Below are 15,526 nucleotides of genomic sequence, written 5' to 3' on the forward strand. Positions count from 1 at the left end.
TCTGGTCTGATTGGCTCCATACTGACAACAGGAGAGAAAACTAGATATCAATGGCCAGATTCAGTAACTGAAGAAAACCAAAGAGGATTGATTGGTCCCCCAAGAGTGGACACAGGGTACCTGAAAATATGTAGATGGAAACAGTATTTACGATGACATATGATGGTCTAGAATGACTGAGCCATGGAAAACAAAGAGGGCAAAGAGCTAGTCTTATGCTGAACAAAATCAGTGGGATGAGGGGTCCTCCCTCCAAGGATCTTCAGTGTTGGCCATGAGACCTGGAAGATGAGGCTGTAAAAGACACAGGGTGAAGAAGCTTAAAGTGTAAAGGGAACTGAAGTTTCAAACAAAGAATAAGGAGCAGCTGTTAAGGTTTTAAATTTAGTTTAAGGCTATGAGTGTAAACAAATCCAAAGAAAAAGCATCAGACATTGGTTTTTCAAGAACAATAGCTATAACACACACATACAAGCTTAAAAGAAAGACAAATCTGAATCTTCAGAGAAGAGTGTTTAGACCAGTGTCTTGGCATTTATTCCAGATGTTCAAAAGACCTCACTTTTCTATTATAAGCTTCTGCTTTTGTGAAGTCCACTGACAAAAGGGTGGTCTGTTTGAAATGAGCTCCACACTATCATTATAAAGAGTAAATACCGATTAAGTTCCAACTACATGCCACGCATTGTGGGGAAGCTTGGAGAAGTGTGGTGGGGACTAAGCTCCTGCCTTCTAGAAATGGGCTTAAAAAGAGATAAGGTTAGAGATGCAGCCATTTTTGGCAAAACAGCAAGCAAGGATTGAAAATAAATGTGAGCAAATTCATGAAAAATGGTTCCTTTTTTAGCCAAATAGGACATTATACCTCAACTACAGGCTTTAGATCCAGAAATTACTGACTGACTTTGGGTCTTGTTATAATTTCCAGACATACTTTTGAAAATCCGGGCACATTTTATTTTGCTCAAGGGCTCTAATGAAGTTAACAAAGGGAAAACTATGTTGCTTGAGAAGAGATGATTAATTTTGACACTAGCCATATCAACAAGGTCTGGATTTATGAGTTTTCCAACAATCATGTATGTTTATTATAAGTAGTCAGCAATGGATATACAGCATGAGTGAATGGACTGAAGATGGTAAATATGTCATTTTCAGAGTTTTCCAGGATTTGGCTCAATTGGAAGAAATAGATAAAATGGATTTCAACTATTGTGTCATTTAATTTAATTTTTATTTTTTTGTTTATTTTTCATTTTTAAAAACATTCTGCTATTGATTCCCTTTTCCTTCTAATTTTAAGATGTGGTACACCAACCTGTGCATATATATGCAAATGTTTGTGGAGGGACGGGAGCAAGAGCAGAAATTTTTACAAGAGACTAAGAGGGTCAAAGTGACTCTCACAGGAGGGGAATGTAGGGATGATGGATCCCTGGAAATGTGGAGGTTTGTAAAGAAATGATTCCAAGAGCCTGGGCAGGATGTGATAAGGAGAAAACAAAAATTGAGATAATGCTGAAAATTTGAGATAGGCTGAATGATGATTTTAAATTTCTAAAGTGTAGGGAGCTTAGGGTCTTGGAATTATGATAGTGTTGCCCAAAGGACCAGGCAAAAAGATTATCTTTTTCTTTGTGTGGCCTGATCTGACAGCAGGACATTTATGCTGAGGTGTTGTGGTAGAATGATTGGGAAGATGGCAGATGTATGAACACACCTAACTGGGATCAATCAAGTCAGGCCCACATCACAAAACTACTCAGAGCACTCATATACTCACAAGCAATAAAAATTGGTTAGTATTTTAGATCACTAAGTTTATTTTTTTATAGATTTTTTAAAACATCTTTATTGGAGTATAAGTGCTTTACAATGGTGTGTTAGTTTCTGCTTTATAAAGTGAATCAGCTATATGTATACATATATTCCCATATCTCCTCCCTCTTGCATCTACCTCCTACCCTCCGTATCCCACCCGTCTAGGTGGTCACAAAGCACGGAGCTGATCTCCCTGTGCTATGCGGCTGCTTCCCACTAGCTATCTATTTTACATTTGGTAGTGTGTATATGTCCATGCCACTCTCTCACTTCGTCCCAGCTTACGCTTCCCACTCCCCATGTCTTCAAGTCCATTCTCTACCTCTGCGTCTTTACTCCTGTCCTGCCCCTAGGTTCTTCAGAACCTTTTTTTTTTTTTTTAGATTCCATATATACGTTAGCATATGGTATTTGTTTTTCTCTTTCTGACTTACTTCACTCTGTATGACAGACTCTAGGTCCATCCACCTCACTACAAATAACTCATTTTCATTTCTTTTTATGGCTGAGTAATATTCCATTGTATATATGTGCCACAACTTCCTTATCCATTCATCTGTCGATGGACACTTAGGTTGCTTCCATGTCCTGGCTATTGTAAATTGAGCTGCAATGAACATTGTGGTACATGACTCTCTTTGAATTATGGTTTTCTCAGGGTATATGCCCAGTAGTGGGATTGCTGGGTGTATGGTAGTTCTATTTGTAGTTTTTTAAGGAACCTCCATACTGTTCTCCATAGTGGCTGTATCAATTTACATTCCCACCAACAGTGCAAGAGGGTTCCCTTTACTCCACACTCTCTCCAGCATTTATTGTTTGTAGATTTTTTGATAATGGCCATTCTGACTGATGTGGGGTGACACCTCATTGTAGTTTTTTTTTTAATGAACAACACTTCAAATGGCATGCATTTATCCATAATTATTCAGTATTGACCTACAAATATTCTATAATCTGATTTTAAATCCTCAAGTTTATATGAAGGCTTTGATTTAGCTTATGCCAATTTTTAAAATGTGTAGCTTTGCAGCCTTTTATTATAAAAAGCTGGTACTCATATACATAAATGAGTAAGAACTTAAAATTCATCATACATTTACTTCATTTTTTAGCTTCACCTTCTAGTAAATCTTTAGCTTCATTGATTTTGGCTGCTGTATAAGGAGATCCTCCCTTGTCTGGGTGATTTAAAAGCATAATTCGTCAATGAGTGTATCTATTTTTCCCTTATTGGCAGTAGGGCTTACACCTAGTATTAATGCTGATTCCCGTTTTGTCATTTTGGGTTCAAACCCACCTCTGTATTAGCCACCACTGAAGGCAGATTTCGGTAGACTTTGTAAAACTTGTTTCACTTGAGGCTCCATATGCTTCAAGTCTTGCAAAGCATAACGGGCTGCATATCCTGCAGCAGCAATGGTCAATCCAACTGCTACCACTGTACTGGCAATGGTTCCCGCTCGGCTCCTCTGCTTCCACCAGGAGCACGGTTCATCCCACCCCACCAATTCTACACTTCTACCACCCTCATTGTAGTTTTGATTTGCATTTCTCTAATGATTAGTGATGTTGAGTATCCTTTCATGTGTTTGTTGGCAATCTGTATATCTTCTTTGGAGAAATGTCTATTTAGGTCTTCTGCCCATTTTTGGATTGGGTTGTTTGTTTTTTTGATATATATATATATATTATACATATATATAGGGTAATATAACTTTTTTTGAATTTAATTTAATTTATATTTTTATACAGCAGGTTCTTATTAGTCATCAATTTTATACACATCAGTGTATACATGGCAATCCCAATTGACCAATTCATCACAACACCACTCCCTGTTTTTTTTGATATTGAGTGGCATGAGCTGCTTGTACATTTTAGAGATTAATCCTTTGTCAGTTGCTTCATATGCAAATATTTTCTCCCATTCTGAGGGTTGTCTTTTCGTCTTGTTTATGGTTTCCTTTGTTGTGCAAAAGCTTTGACGTTTCATTAGGTCCCATTTGTTTATTTTTGGTTTTATTTCCATTTCTCTAGGAGGTGGGTCAAAAAGGATCTTGCTGTGATTTATGTCATAGAGTGTTCTGCCTATGTTTTCCTCTAAGAGTTTTATAGTGTCCGGCCTTACATTTAGGTCTTTAATCCATTTTGAGTTTATTTTTGTGTATGGTGTTAGGGAGTGTTCTAATTTCATTCTTTTACATGTAGCTGTCCAGTTTTCCCAACACCACTTGTTAAAGAGGCTGTCTTTTCTCCATTGTATATTCTTGCCTCCTTTATCAAAGATAAGGTGACCATATGTGCGTGGGTTTATCTCTGGGCTTTCTATCCTGTTCCATTGATCTATATTTCTGTTTTTGTGCCAGTACCATACTGTCTTGATTACTGTAGCTTTGTAGTATAGTCTGAAGTCCAGGAGCCTGATTCCTCTAGCTCTATTTTTCTTTCTCAAGATTGCTTTGGCTATTCGGGGTCTTTTGTGTTTCCATACAAATTGTGAAATTGTTTGTTTTAGTTCTGTGAAAAATGCCATTGGTGGTTTGATAGGGATTGCATTGAATCTGTAGATTGCTTTGGGTCATATAGTCATTTTCACAGTGTTGATTCTTCCAATCCAAGAACATGGTACATCTCTCCATCTATTTGTATCATCTTTAATTTCTTTCATCAGTGTCTTATAGTTTTCTGCATACAGGTCTTTTGTCTCCTTAGGTATGTTTATTCCTAGGTATTTTATTCTTTTTGTTGCAATGGTAAATGTGAGTGTTTCCTTAATTTCTCTTTCAGATTTTTCGTCATTAGTGTATAGGAATGCAAGAGCTTTCTGTGCATTAATTTTATATCCTGCTACTCTACCAGATTCATTGATTCACTCTAGTAGCTTTCTGGTAGCATCTTTAGGATTCTCTGTGTATAGTACCATGTCATCTGCAAACAGTGACAGATTTACTTCTTTTTTCCCCATTTGGATTCCTTTTATTTCTTTTTTCTTCTCTGATTGCCATAGCTAAAACTTCCAAAACTATGTTGAATAATAGTGGTGAGAGTGGACAACCTTGTCTCTTTCCTAATCTTAGAGGAAATGGTTTCAGTTTTTCCCCATTGAGAATGATGTTGGGTTTGTCATATATGGCCTTTATTATATTGAGGTAAGTTCCCTCTATGCCTACTTTCTGGAGGGTTTTTATCATAAATGGGTGTTGTATCTGAAAGCTTTTTATGCATCTATTGAGATGATCATATGGTTTTTCTCTTTCAATCTGTTAGTATGTTTTATCACGTTGATTGATTTGCATATATTGAAGAATCCTTGCATTCCTGGGATAAACCACACTTGATCATGGTGTATGATCCTTTTAATGTGCTGTTGGAGTCTGTTTGCTAGCATTTTGTTGAGGATTTTTGTATCTATGTTCATCAGTGATATTGGCCTGTAGTTTTCTTTCTTTGTGGCATATTTGTCTGGTTTTGGTATCAGGGTGATGGTGGCCTCGTAGAATGAGTTTGGGTGTGTTCCTCCCTCTGCTATATTTTGGAAGAGTTTGGAGAAGGATAGGTGTTAGCTCTTCTCTAAATGTTTGATAAAATTCACCTGTGAAGCCTTCTGGTCCCAGGTTTTTGTTTGTTGGAAGATTTTTAATCACAGTCTCAATTTCAGTGCTTGTGATTGGTCTGTTTATATTTTCTATGTCTTCCTGGTTCAGTCTTGGAAGGTTGTTCTTTTTTAAGAATTTGTCCATTTCTTCCAGGTTGTCCATTTTATTGGCATAGATTTGCTTGTAGTAACCTGTCATGATCCTTTGTATTTCTGCAGTGTCAGTTGTTACTTCTCCTTTTTCATTTCTAATTCTATTGATTTGAGCTTCTCCTTTTTTTTCGTGATGAGTCTGGCTAATGGTTTATCAATTTTATTTATCTTCTCAAAGAACCAGCTTTTATTTTTATTGATCTTTGCTATCGTTTCCTTTATTTCTTTTTCATTTATTTCTGATCTGATATTTATGATTTCTTTCCTTCTGGTAACCTTGGGGTTTTTTTGTGTGTGTTTCTTTCTCTAATTGCTTTAGATGTAAGGTTAGGTTGTTTATTTGAGGTTTTTCTTGTTTCTTGAGGTAGGATTATATTGCTATAATTTTACCTCTTAGAACTGCTTTTGTTGCATCCCATAGGTTTTGGGTGGTCGTGTTTTCACTGTCATTTGTTTCTAGTTATTTTTTAATTTCCTCTTTGATTCCTCCAGTGATCTCTTGGTTATTAAGTAACGTATTGTTTAACCTCCATGTGTTTGTATTTTTAACAGATTTTTTCCTGTAATTGATATCTAGTCTCATAGTGTTGTGGTCAGAAAAGATACTTGATATGATTTCAATTTTCTTAAATTTACCAAGGCTTGATTTATGACCCAAGATATGATCTATCCTGCAGAATATTCCATGAACACTTGAGAAGAAAGTGTATTCTGTTTTTTTTTTTGGATGGAATGTCACATAAATATCAATTAAGTCCATCTTGTTTAATGTATCATTTAAAGCTTGTGCTTCCTTATTTATTTGCATTTTGGATGATCTGTCCATTGGTGAAAGTGGGGTGTTAAAGTCCCCTACTATGATTGTGTTACTGTCAATTTCCCCTTTTAGGGCTGTTAGCATTTGCCTTATGTATCAAGGTGCTCCTATGTTGGGTGCATAAATATTTACAATTGTTACATCTTCTTCTTGGATCGATCCCTTGATCATTATGTAGTGTCCTTCTTTGTCTCTTGTAATAGAACTTATTTTAAAGTCTATTTTGTCTGATATGAGAATTGTTACTCCAGCTTTCTTTTGTTTTCCGTTTGTATGGAATATCTTTTTCCATCCCCTCACTTTCAGTCTGTATGTGTCCCTAGGTCTGAAGTATGTCTCTTGTAGACAGCATATATATGGGTCTTGTTTTTGTATCCATTCAGCCAGTCTATGTCTTTTGGTGGCAGCACTTAATCCATTTACATTTAAGGTAATTATCAATATGTATGTTCCTATTACCATTTTCTTAATTGTTTTGGGTTTGTTATTGTAGGTGTTTTCCTTCTCTTGTGTTTCCTGCCTAGCGAAGTTCCTTTAGCATTTGTTGTAAAGCTGGTTTGGTGGTGCTGAATTCTCTTAGCTTTTGCTTGTTTGTAAAGATTTTAATTTCTCCATAGAATCTGAATGAGATCCTTGCTGGGAAAAGTAATTGTGGTTTTAGGTTTTCCCCATTCATCACTTTAAATATGTTTTGCCACTCTCTTCTGGCTTGCAGAGTTTCTGCTGAAAGATCAGCTGTTATCCTTACGGGGATTCCCTTGTATGATATTTGTTGTTTTTCCCTTGCTGCTTTTAATATTTTTTTGTAGTTAATTTTTGATAGTTTGATTAATATGTGTCTTGGCATGTTTCTCCTTGGCTTTATCCTGTATGGGACTCTTTGCACTTCCTGGACTTAATTTACTATTTCCTTTCCTATATCAGGGAAGTTTTCCACTATAATCTCTTCAAATACTTTCTCAGTCCTTTTCTTTTTTTCTTTCTCTTCTAGGACCCCTATAATTCAAATGTTGGTGTGTTTAATGTTGTCCCAGAGGTCTCTGAGACTGTACTCAATTCTTTTCATTCTTTTTTCTTTATTCTGCTCTGCAGTAGTTATTTCCACCATTTTATCTTCCAGGTCACTTACCTGTTCTTCTGTCTCAGTTATTCTGCTATTGATTCCTTCTAGAGAATTTTTAATTTCATTTATTGTGTTGTTCATCATTGTTTGTTTGCTTTTTAGTTCTTCTAGGTCCCTGTTTAAATGTTTCTTGTATTTTCTCCATTCTGTTTCCAAGATTTTGGATTATCTTTACTATCATTGCTCTGAATTCTTATTAAGGTAGACTGCCTATTTCCTCTTCATTTGTTAAGTCTGATGCATTTTTACTTTGTTCCTTCATCTGCTGTGTGTTTCTCTGCCTTCTCATTTTGCTTAACTTACTGTGTTTGGGGTCTCCTTTTCACTGCACATTTGTTGTTCCTGTTGTTTTTGGTGTCTGCCTCTAGTGGCTAAGGTTGGTTCACTGGATTGTGTAGGTTTTACTGGTGGAGGGGACAGGTGCCTGTGTTCTGGTGGATGTGGGTGGATCTTGTCTTTCTGGTGGGCAGGACCATATCTGGTGGTGTATTTTGGTGTGTCTGTGACCTTATTATGATTTTAGGCAGCCTCTCTGCTAATGGTTGGGGTTGCTTTCCTGTGTTGCTAGTTGTTTGGCGTAGGGTGTCCAGCACTGTAGCTTGCTGGTTGTTGAGTGGAGCTGGGTCTTAGCGCTGAGATGGAGATCTCTTGGAGAGCTTTCTCTGTTTGATAGTACGTGGAACTGGGAGGTCTCTGTGGACCAATGTCCTGAACTTGACTCTCCCACCTCGGAGGCACAGGCCTGACACCCAGCCGGAGCACCAAGACCCTGTCAGCCTCATGGCTCAGAAGAAAAGGGAGAAAAAAAGAAAGAAATAAACAAAGAAAAAATAAAATAAAAAGAAATAAAATAAAAAGAAATAGTTATTAAAATAAAAATTAAAAATTATTAAGAATAAAAAAGTAATTAAAAAAAGAAAAAAGAAAGAAAGAAGAGAGCAACCAAACCAAAAAACAAATCCACCAATGATAACAAGTGCTAAAGACTATACTAAAAAAAACAAAAACGGACAGACAGAAACCTAGGACAAATGGTAAAAGCAAAGCTATACAGACAAAATCACACCAAGAAGCATACACATACACACTCACAAAAAGAGAAAAAGGAAAAAAAAAAAAATCTTTTGGGAAGTCTCAGGTCTTTTGGCAGCATTCAGTAGGTGTTCTGTAGAAGTTGTTCCACATGTAGATGTATTTCTGATGTATTTGTGGGGAGGAAGGTGATCTCCCTGTATTACTCCTCTGTCACCTTGAAGGTCTCCCCTCTAGACCACTAAGTTTTAAGGTGGTTTGTTATGCATTACTATCGTGACAATGGATAAGTGACACATGTATCTTCAACAGAATTCATGCTACAGATCTAAAAGAGATAAAGAACAGAAGCTGGAGATTATACAGACAGTTAATAGAAAAAGTACATGATTAGGTGAACCATTTATTAGAAAGAATTAGAAAGGATGATCGTTGGGCAGGAAGAGAAATAAGAATTTGCCAAGGAGTCACCAGAAAGGTTGGAGGTGATCTACTACATGGAAGCATCTCTGAAGTCTAGACATCAACCTTCACAGCACCAGTAAAAGTCGTGAGAAGAACACATCTTTGTAGGAAAATTTGTACATCAGAGAACTATTGAGTTTGACACAAAGAAAACTATATAGAGCACTGGACAGAAGCCAGCTTATAAGGTGTTAAAGAGAGAGGAAGCAGGGGCAAGTCAAGGTCAACAAGGTCTCTTATGCATTCTAGAGGAAAGCTGTGGTAAGGGCTCAGATGGATGGTGGAATGGAGAGAAAGTCTTCTAGGAGGGGAGGGACAGATGGATTCTTAAACAGAAGGGACACACCAGACAGAAATTGTAATGATTAGGAGAGAAGGTGGTGGCACTAGGGCTATTAACAGCTACTCTATAGTTATAACTCCATGAAGTCAACATTGACCTGAGGCCCTTCAGCATTTGTAGATATTCATTAATTTTGTGAAATTCCTCTGTGAGATTCAGTTACACATTCAAGGTTGGGAGCAGCCCAAGAGCCAAAAATAACATGGCTATCATATTGTTTTACTCGTGTTACAGATGAGTAACTTTAGATATCAAGTAGTTGAATAACTTGTGCAAAGTCAAACAGGAAGCCTGTTATTGAGCTGCTGAAAGATCCCAGTTCTGCAAATAAACTTCTAGTCCACTAGCTTTTCACCAAATGAGCTAGTTAGAAGTCAGATTAAGTTCATTTATTTATGGCTCCATTGACTTAAGAAAAAAAAGAAGTTATTTCTTATGGGAGGTCCTAAATATCTGAATATCCTTACATCTGAGATGGTGTTTAGTTTTCCATCTCTTTATTTTTTACTCTTTACACAGCCTTTATCTTTTACAGAGACATTTTGGCTTCTTTCTGGGTTTTAACATAGTACATGCGGGGTGTGAGTCATAACAGCCAGTTCTTTTCCTGATCCAGATTGACTTTTTACAGGCAACACGAAACACTGCAAGTTAGGTTCTAAAGTCTAAGATTCTTAACTTTTGTAGAAATCCCTTTGATCTGCTGGTGAGTCTAGGATGTGAAAAGATGATCATCACTTTGGTGAATTCACTGCTGAAGGCTATAGTTTTGCTGATCACTTTGAGCCTTATATTTCTCCCCCAAGATTATCTCTTAACTTTGCTGATTTCCCTTTTCCTTGGTTTGTCCAAGGAAAGCACCAACCACCCAGAGCTTTCTGACCTCTAGGTTCTCTCTAGAAGGAGAGTCTTATAATTTAAATATATATTCTGGTAATCAACTAGTCTGACACACGGAAAGGTAGCATGTTTTATTCTATTTTTACTAGAGATTAAGAAAACTAATGAATATTAATGACCATATGTACTCACCTATGAAATGACATTGCATATGAGGTGCACTCTAGTTTCCAAGACAAATAGGAGAAGTGAGAAATTGAGGAGAGTCGAATGGCAGAAAGGAGAGAGATGATGGACACTAGGAAATAAAAGTGGACAGAAATTTGGTAAGTAGGGGAAAGCCATTAGGAAAGCCAAAGAGAAGAAATGTAGAATATAGAAAGTAAATGGAGTGGAGAGGGATGTCAGACATGGAAAAACTATATTGATTTTTATATTTTAAAACACTGAAAGAGTTACATTATATAAGTGAGTTGGGTATATATTTATTTAACATTAAAAATAACTTAATTTCAAAGGTTTGAAATGTACTGTGAAGATATTAATTCAATCAGTCCTTTCCTGCTGATTGTGAACTGTGAAAGAGATTTCCTTATTTCTTTTCCTCTGGGGGAAACTGAGGCAGAGAAAAGAATGCCTCACCCTAGGAAGTGGGTGAAGCTGGTGTGAGCCCTGGCAATCAAAGTGGTGCCAACTTTGTGTTTCCAGTGAGCCCTGTCCCAGTGGGAAGGCCACTTGGAGCTCGGCATTTTCGTAATAATTCATGGTATGTTATTTTCAGTTGCAATGGTTTTATGCATTTTAATTAGTGTCTTAATGTAGTATATTTGGGCCCCAGAGGGCATAATTGAAAGAAACAAAAACAAAACCCCAAAATACATAGAATGAGTGAATGAAAATTCACGACAACCCTGGGAGTTCTTGGCTGCCCAGCTTGTGTCATAACCATTGGATACTGCTGCCTTTCCCAAGCTCCCCACCGCCAGTCTTCCGACCCTCCCACCCCCAATCTTCCGACCCTCCCACCCCCAATCTTCTGACCCCTCCACAACCTTGTTTTGCCCTCAGCTGCCTGGCTTTTCGTGTTGATTCTGGTCGCTTACAAGGTTCGTCTGCATTCCATCTCATAGATGCAACAAGGAGCAACCACAGCTTTTCTGTTTCTTTCTTTGGGGATCAGTTTCAAGCTCCCCCCACAGCCATATGTGTGTTGCTGGTGTCTTTGTTGCCGGCCTCTGCAGGCCCAAGCTGGCTCCCCGCTCCCACCCACACGATCTGCTCCTCTTTTAGTTCCTTATTTGCAGTCCCGGTCTGCTTCTTCCCCACCATGCCTCTGTGGCCTTGCCTCTTTTCAAGTCCAGGTTGGAATCTTTGCATCGTGCTGCCTCAGCCTGAAAAGAAGCCTATATTTTTTCTGCTCTTAATCTTAGATTTATGGCCCGTGTCAGGCCTTCCTGCCATGGCCTCTGGCAGCTCCTGCCTTTCCTAACATCAGATTCATTGCTGCTCCTAAGGTCCTTTAAGATTTTAATGCTAAGTCTATAAATTTCGTTCACTTTCTGCTTTAACCTTTCTTTAGACCTTCCCATTGTCTGATGGGATGTCCCGCAGGCATTGATTTGCATCTCTGTTCCTGCACTCTTGGGTGAGTTGGAGGAGGAGGCAGTTGGTTGGAGCGGATGGAGGGGGAAATGGGGAAAGTAACTGATGAATTTAGATTTCCATCAGCTGCGGCAATTCACTGGGGTTTGATAGGGATTGACATTTTCCTTCGAAGCTGTGATTTGCTGAGAACTTGTGGTGGCTTTCATTACAATAGTATCTGAGAGTGAAAAAAAAAAAGAGGGTTGGCTGAACAGATATCCAACCTACCTTAATAAATGCATCTGAGTTTACATTTTTTCTTTCCGATGTGGCAGCTGGGGATTCTCTTCCATCTCCAGTACACATCAGCACTGCTTAAATCACTCGGATTTCTCTCCCAGGCAGACTTCTGCTGAAGAAACTTTTCTCACCTTAAGATAATAAAGCCTCCAGTTGAGAGAGGTGGAAATAGCAACCCGCTTGAAATTTCAGGGGGGAAGCCCGGGTCATTGTCTAGAAAGAAGGAACTTGCCAGCTTGGGAAAGTATGATGAGTACTTTGGAAGTATAATTTTTGAATTCATTTTGTCTTTCATTGACCTTGGAGGTGTTAACAGCATCCTCAGCCTAGCTTTTCCTTTACTTCCTTCAGGTCAGCTGTTATGAGGGGGGAGGTGGGCAAAAGGAGTGGGAAAGAAAGAGAAGAAAGACTTTTGTGTCCAAATCATTTTGATTACATTGCTTGTTCAAGCTTCAATTTATTTAGGGTGACAGTATAAGTCTAGGGAGCAAGCCATTAATAGAATGGTGAAATCTGTAACATATACGGAAGTCCTGCTTCCCCAGGGCAGACTTGAGTGAAATGAAGTCAAGGCTTTTGTCATTGAATGGTATTTGCCTCTAAGAACTCACTTAGTTTTCTTGTTTGAATTCCAGGCATTGGAATCTTGAAGGTCATTGGTGCCTCACATGCTTTTTCTTCAAGTTCCGGTACAGTTTTACATTTCTTTGAGCCGAGTTTTGTTCATGCTATTGTGGTCCCTACTTCTCTAGCTGCTCAATGTCCTCAAACCTGGTGCCAGACTTTCCTTTATTCCTCCAGCCTTGGAGACGTGGTCCTCTAAACTCCCACAAACAAGAGATTAGCACTTTTCTGAAGCCAACTTTAGGTGGTTTGACATTCAAATAAAGACAGCTTAATGTAGAATATGGCAGAGACTAGCTAACTATTCACTTTACCAGTTCTCTCTTCCTCTTAGGCATACAGCTGGATTGCATTTCCCAGTCTCCTTTTCACCTATAAAATTTGCAACCATATGACTGAATTCTGGCCAATAGAATGTAGGTAGAAGTGTTGTTTACTGCTTCCAGGACTGGCCCATGAAATTCCTACACAATCCTCCAGGTCCTCTCTCTTCCCCTTGACTGATGGTGGGATTTTAAATACGCCACTAAGTATGGTGGGGAGATCTACACACCTGAAAATGTGCTATCTGATACCAAGCCTCCTATAACTGCTTTGGAACTCATCCATTCCATCTGCTAAACATTAGAAGAACCCAGCTGAATTATAAACACTCGCTTTGATCTGTGTTTTGTACAATTTAATAAGAGTACCTTGAGTGAAAATGGGTCACATTCCTTAGAAGGAGGCCCTTTGCTCTAAAAAATCATGAAAGCTGGTGGAAAAGATATGGAGGAATTCTTGCCATTTAGGAGTAAAGAGTGAAGAGGTCGAGCTTCCCTGGTGGCGCAGTGGTTGAGAGTCCGCCTGCCGATGCAGGGGGCACGGGCTCGTGCTCTGATCCGGGAGGATCCCACATGCCACGGAGTGGCTGGGCCCATGAGCCATGGCCACTGAGCCTGCGCGTCCGAAGCCTGTGCTCCGCAACGGGAGAGGCCACAACAGTGAGAGACCCACGTATCGCAAAAAAAAAAAAAAAAAAAAAAGAGTGAAGAGGTCAACTGTGTAGGGAAAAAGCTGAGGTAGATTGCATTCAAGTTCCCAATTCCTTACTCCTTTCTTTATCTTTGTGTTTTACCATTCAACTTTAAAAAAATCATTCTTGGGCTTCCCTTCGGGTGGCGCAGTGGTTGAGAATCTGCCTGCCAATGCAGGGGACACGGGTTCGAGCCCTGGTCTGGGAAGACCCCACATGCCGCGGAGCAAGTAGGCCCGTGAGCCACAATTACTGAGCCTGCGTGTCTGGAGCCTGTGCTCTGCAACAAGAGAGGCCGCGATAGTGAGAGGCCCCACGCACCGTGATGAAGAGTGGCCCTCACTTGCCACAACTGGAGAAAGCCCTCGCACAGAAACGAAGACCCAACACAGCTATAAATAAATAAATAAATAAATAAATATTAAAAAAAAAATCATTCTTATTTTTTAATTTCCAGCTTCATTGAGGTATAATTAACAAATCAAAATTGTATATATTTAGGATGTACAATGTGACTTTTAAAGGTGTACAATGTGATGATTTAATATGCGCATTTATTATGAACTGATTTCCAGAATCAACTTAATTAACACATTCATCATCTCACATAGTTACTGTTTATTTTGTGGTAAGAACACTTAAGATTTACTCTTTTAGTGAATTTCATGTATACAAGATGGCATTATTAACTGTAATCACCAGGCTGTACATTAGACTCCCAGAACTTATTCATCTGATAACCAAAGGCTTGTACACTTTGACCAGCATCTCCCCATTTCCTTCATCCCTCAGCCCCTGGCAGCCATCATTCTATTCTCTGATTCTATGAGTCTGACTTTTGTAGATTTCACATCTAAGTGAGATCATATAGTATTTGTCTTCCGTGTCTGGCTAATTTCACTTAGCATAATGTCTTCCAGGTTCATCCATGTTGTCACTCATCTTTGTATCAATAGTTTCTTTCCCCAGTAGTGGAGTGTGCTTCCCTGCCCTTTGTTTTTGAGTTCAGCCGTGTGACTTGTTTTTTTTTTTTTTGCGGTATGCGGACCTCTCACTGTTGTGGCCTCTCCCGCCGCGGAGCACAGGCTCCGGACACGCAGGCTCAGCAGCCATGGCTCACGGGCCTAGCTGCTCCACGGCATGTGGGATCTTCCCGGACCGGGGCACGAACCTGTGTCCCCTGCATCGGCAGGCGGACTCTCAACCACTGCGCCACCAGGGAAGCCCCATGTGACTTGTTTTGACCAAGGGGATGCAAGCCATTTAAATGTGTCTGAGTGTTGGGGTGCCCTCTGGTGCTTCTGCTGTCACTGTGAGGAGAATATGCCCTGTCCAGCCTACTGGTGAGAGGAGGAGAGACATGTGAGGTGACCTGGATCCAACCTGTAGCCCAGAACCAAGCCCCGCCTAGCTCACACTAGATCACCTTACCCCCAGATGACCCACAGATATGTGACTGAGAAGAAATAATTATTTTATAAAACCACTGAGGTGTTTCTTTTTTAGGTAAAAGTCACCTAAGATTCAACATTTTAACCATCTTAAAGTATGTAATTCAGTATCATTTAGTACATTCACAATGTTATGCAGCCATCGCCACTACCTAGTTCCAGTATTTTCATCACTCCAAAAGGACACCCCCAAACCCATTAAGCCATCACTTCCCATTTCCTCCCTCTCCCCAGGCCTTGCGAACCACGAATCTGCTTTCTGTCTCTATGGATTCGCTTCTTCTGGATGTTTCATGTAAATGGGATTACACACTATGTGCCCTTAGCATAATGGTTTTCAGATTCATCTATGTTGTGACA

The 15,526-nt window shown here is 39.2% G+C and overlaps 1 pseudogene across 1 annotated transcript; it reads right to left on the reverse strand.

Moving 5' to 3' along the window:
• Positions 1-2,925: 2,925 nt before the first annotated feature.
• On the reverse strand, positions 2,926-11,521 carry LOC307057477 (mitochondrial import inner membrane translocase subunit TIM14-like; annotated as a pseudogene). Its single transcript has 2 exons — positions 11,459-11,521; positions 2,926-3,293 (listed from the first exon to the last, which is right to left on the reverse strand). The product of its transcript is annotated as a mitochondrial import inner membrane translocase subunit TIM14-like (transcript).
• Between the last annotated feature and the right edge of the window lie 4,005 nt (positions 11,522-15,526).

Source organism: Hyperoodon ampullatus (assembly GCF_949752795.1).
Source record: "Hyperoodon ampullatus genome assembly, chromosome: 8".
Lineage (NCBI taxonomy): Eukaryota > Metazoa > Chordata > Mammalia > Artiodactyla > Ziphiidae > Hyperoodon > Hyperoodon ampullatus.